General features: G+C 34.7%; 1 long non-coding RNA gene across 1 annotated transcript; it reads right to left on the bottom strand.

Moving 5' to 3' along the window:
* Positions 324-2,123, bottom strand: LOC104742344. The gene is made up of 4 exons (XR_760514.2): positions 1,894-2,123; positions 1,472-1,534; positions 698-1,374; positions 324-615 (listed from the first exon to the last, which is right to left on the bottom strand). It is a non-coding gene; the product is annotated as an uncharacterized LOC104742344 (long non-coding RNA).

A 4,480-nucleotide genomic window follows, 5' to 3' on the forward strand; every position in this document is an offset into this window, starting at 1 on the left:
GACCAGTGATACGTGTGGGAGATAACTCATCGAACTCGAAACCGAACATGTGAAGCGCAGGGTCTACAGCTTTGGTCTTGGACGATGCAGAATCCATTTCTGAGTGCTCTGTTTCAGCGAGAGAGAGAGAGAGAAAGAGTGGTAGGTAAGGTGTTGGGTGGTCCGTGGTTTAAGAATTGATAAAAAGAGATGGATTAGATTTGTTTAACGTCAATGGAGTCTCGAAGACGTAAGTGTGTTAAAAGACGTTTTGATTGAGTGAGACCTTTTAATGTCCAAAAGCTTTCGGACAAGAGTCGTCTCGTATTGGTTGAGTTTAGAGGTATAAGATAAGACGCGCGTGTCGTTCTTATTAGACACGTGTGAGACGTTATTGTCACTTCGGTTTAATAGGCGACCTCTAGGCCCATAAGAGCAAACACATTGCACATCCTCATTTGGGTGTCTTTATTTTTCAATAATACTAAAAATAATACAAATTTCTTCACACCCCTGTTTTTTATTTTTGTCCTCCCATTAGTCATCCTTGGGTGTCTCATTTAGTATTTGCAAAATGGAATAGGAGATTGAACGGTTGTGTACTCTTTGCCATCAGCTCGAGCACAAGAAGATGAGCTAGAAGAAAAGAAACACAAAGACATCAAACACAATCAAACATATGATTCATAAAGATAGTTTGATGGAAATATGAAAATACTCGAATTTTGATGGTGAGAAGACTCCAACTCAATCGTCTGAAGAAGGCTCTGGGTTTGAAATATCAACATTTACCCATTCGCTGCCCTCACCCTGTAGCAACAACCATCATCGAATTTGGTATTACAAACTGTTTATAGGAAAGACCAAGGAACATAACAAGTTTAACTGCAGAGTGATGCAGAGAGGTGAGATCAAACTCTGGTTTTGAAAGAAGCGAGTGAGAGGCTGTAGAACAGAGTAAGCAAAGAGTCTAGGGATAAGCCAGGCAGCAGGGTCTTGTCCCAGGAACACAAGAAGCTTTTCCATGTTGAGCCAAACGAGAGAAAGAGGGATACACACCAAAGCAAGACAAAACATGGCTGTGTAAGTCTGAACACCTAGTTTCCGATATAGCTTAGCTCCGAAAGCTTGACCGCTCAAAGTATCCGAGGCAAATTAAATCGGAAATCAAACAACTTCCATACTACCATACTAAACCCGCAACTTCGTTTCATGTTAAGCTCGAGTTGAAGAAGAAAGTAGTTTCTGCATCTACTTAGAAAGCTATTACAATCTAGTCTCAACAATTATGTGACCATATTAAAAACAAAATAATCAAGATATCAACTATCAACATAAGAAGATGCACTTCCGCAAGCAACATTGAGATTTAGCATCATCAAACAAAGACTGGACCTGCATAAAAACATCACACACAGATGAATCGCCAATAAACAAAAGAAGAAGAAGAAGCAGAGGCAAAGGGAATAAGGATACAAATAGCGAAACAAACCTTGGATCGAATCAGCTCTGACCAAATCGATGTCTCCTCCAATAACACATCTTTGCGTTGTATCTGAATAAATTCCATTTCAAGAAAGCACATTATAAGAGAACAGAATCAGCATTTGTTTGGCTCATCTCTGAAAGAGACAAATCCATCAGCTACCGAAAAAGGAAATAAGACTCGTAAAAGAAGCATAAAGGAACCCAATTTCTAACTACATCCCTAGCAATTTCAAAACTTCAACCGAATTCAACACCCAAACTAAACACAGTGATAGTATCAAATATCAATACAGAGCAAACCTCACAAAGCAGACAATCAAGTAATCAATCTCAACACCAAAGTGGTTCCGATTTATAAATTACAAATTACAAATAAAATAGAATCAAAGACACCTATAACTAGAAGAAACAGTTTGATGAGGTTACCTTTTTGGTTCCGAATCATCTTCATTCTTCAAACACATAACAGAGAAGCTTCTTACCTAACAGAGAAGAAGTAAGCGAAATCGGAGAAGAAGAAGACGACGAGGAGATATCCATTTGTCTTGGAAACCAATCAGAACTGTGATTGGTTTGTACTCGTCGATTTTGATAAATCGATTTTTGCTTTCGTCGTTTCGTTTGTTCGTTTTGACGGAGAGAGAGAGGAGCAAATAAAGTAAAGAGAAAGACAAAAAAAAAAACAAAACAAAACGTAGCCAATAATTTCTTGACACGTTACCGTGTCTCTAAGGATCTAAAATGATCTGGGCAGAGATCCGTGTCAAGCAAATATTAGGATTAAAACTTTATTTTTTTAAATTATATTATTAAATAAATAAAACACATCCCCGTTGGGAATGCTCTAATAAGTGGCACTAATTTTTCATTTTTTCTCTTTTAATAGTCCTAGGGTAAGATATACGCAACTTACATTTACATAAGATGAAAAATGCATGAAGAAAGTTGATATTTGAAAGAAAAAAACGTAAAAATGATACTAGTATTCTTTTTGTTTAAGAGATGGAATATTTATAAATCTAAAAGAGGAATACGATTCGATCAAATCAAAGATGGCCTAATCTTATAGTATGAATACCAAAGTAGGTTGAATTCTTAGTGGATCTACCAAAGTATTAGTGGAGGTTATTGGTTTGAGATTTGAATAGATTTTTAAAGATTTTAAATGTTACGTAGAATCTGTTGTTATTAGATCAATATTTTGTTAAATTTTATAAAAGTTTAATGTTATTAGTTTGTGATTCGTAAAAAGTCATTTAAAATCTTAACAAATTTGGGTTATTGGATTCAGACTTTTATAAAGTCATTAAGTGGAGGTTATTGGTTTGAGATTTGAATAGATTTTTAAAGATTTTAAATGTTATATAGATTTTGTTGTTATTAGATCAATATTTTGTTAAATTTTGTTACAGTTTAGTGTTATTAGTTTGTGATTCGTAAAAAATCGTTTAAAATCTTAACAAATTTGGGTTATTGGATTTAGACTTTTATAAAATCATTAAAAATTGTGTTATTCAATTAAAACAAAAGAATCTAGGATTGTTAGTGAGTTCAATTATTATGTTATTTGTTCATGATTCTAGATATTTTCTTTATAAAATAAAGTCATGGAAAGTATCACAAAAATACAGGGATTGTTTAGAGGACTTTATAAGATTTTAGAAAACTAATCAACAAAATTCTCCAATAATTTTTAACAATCTTTTACTTATTCATTTTTAATGATTTTGTTGAACTCTTCAAAAATCTTCATAAATTAAAATTCAATACCACCCCTTATTAATCCTCATTTTCGATTAATAATAGCAACTAATCATCGTATCTCAATAGCCTTTTGTTAAGCTATTTTATATCAGGGCAGGTTGACAACCATGGTATGGAAAAAAATAGAGAGAATAACGTTTTTGCATAAATTAGTAAATAACGTTTTGAAGGGAGAGGAAAGTTTCAAACTGTCATTGGCGTTAAAGCGGGAAGAAATATGTTCCGGCAGTAGGTAATTGTGTGTAGGGGACATAATAGGTAGTAGGTAATGATGAGTTTGATACAAATAAAAATCACCTATTACAATTTACAAACCTGTGTCATGTGTTTTAATTTGATTGGCGGTCAAATTAGATTAAGTAGGTTACGCAGAACAAAGCACTTTCGTTTCGCATTTCAAAGTATAAGGTAGTTTTGACCCAACACATGCTTTTAAGAAATAATTTACCTTGTAGTTATATGGAAGAGCTAGTTATCTATATGTACATGTATTTCTACTATGTATACATGCTTAAGAAGACATGCGTGAGAAGACATACTTTTCTGTAGTAGAATCATCGCATGTAACCTTGTTATCGACTTGTGTCATTGCGTTGTTCCTCCTCGATGTGGTAGGTTACACGCATAATAAACATAATCTTCAAGAAAATTATAGTGAGGCCATCAAGATAGATTGCAGTGGGATGAAAATACCTTTTTTGGCTGCATTTGGTGTTTCAGAATGATTATGTTACAAACGAAAACCCATGAGCTTAAACTGAGGATTCGCGAAGAGGGTGAAATACAAACGGGTTACCGATGAAAAATCTTAATTGGCAGGTTAATGTTTAAAAACATGTTTCCTTATAAAAACACATGCATCATGACATCACAACTTGCGTTGCCAAAATATTTGTCCACTATACGGTCGACAAGACACCATTGGGAGAGAGAAGACATATAGGTGATATGTATCTAAAGCATTTGTAGATACACTACCATCTACGACGATAGCATTAGAATAACATGTTTTTTTTCTGTTCCATACGTGAATATTCCTATCACGGCGACACATAAATGGAAGACAGCTATTACACCGCTGTCCAAAACCTTACACGCTAAGAAACACATAATATGCATATGGTGTATGGCTATATCATAAAATATCATGGTGCACAAAGGAAAAACAGCGATATTATGACCTGACATCCGCTTTGCAGTGTAACTCTTCCTATCGTCGCTCTCAGTTTATGGGGGGGGGGGGGGGGGG

This window comes from Camelina sativa, chromosome 14 (genome assembly GCF_000633955.1).
Source record: "Camelina sativa cultivar DH55 chromosome 14, Cs, whole genome shotgun sequence".
Classification (NCBI taxonomy): domain Eukaryota; kingdom Viridiplantae; phylum Streptophyta; class Magnoliopsida; order Brassicales; family Brassicaceae; genus Camelina; species Camelina sativa.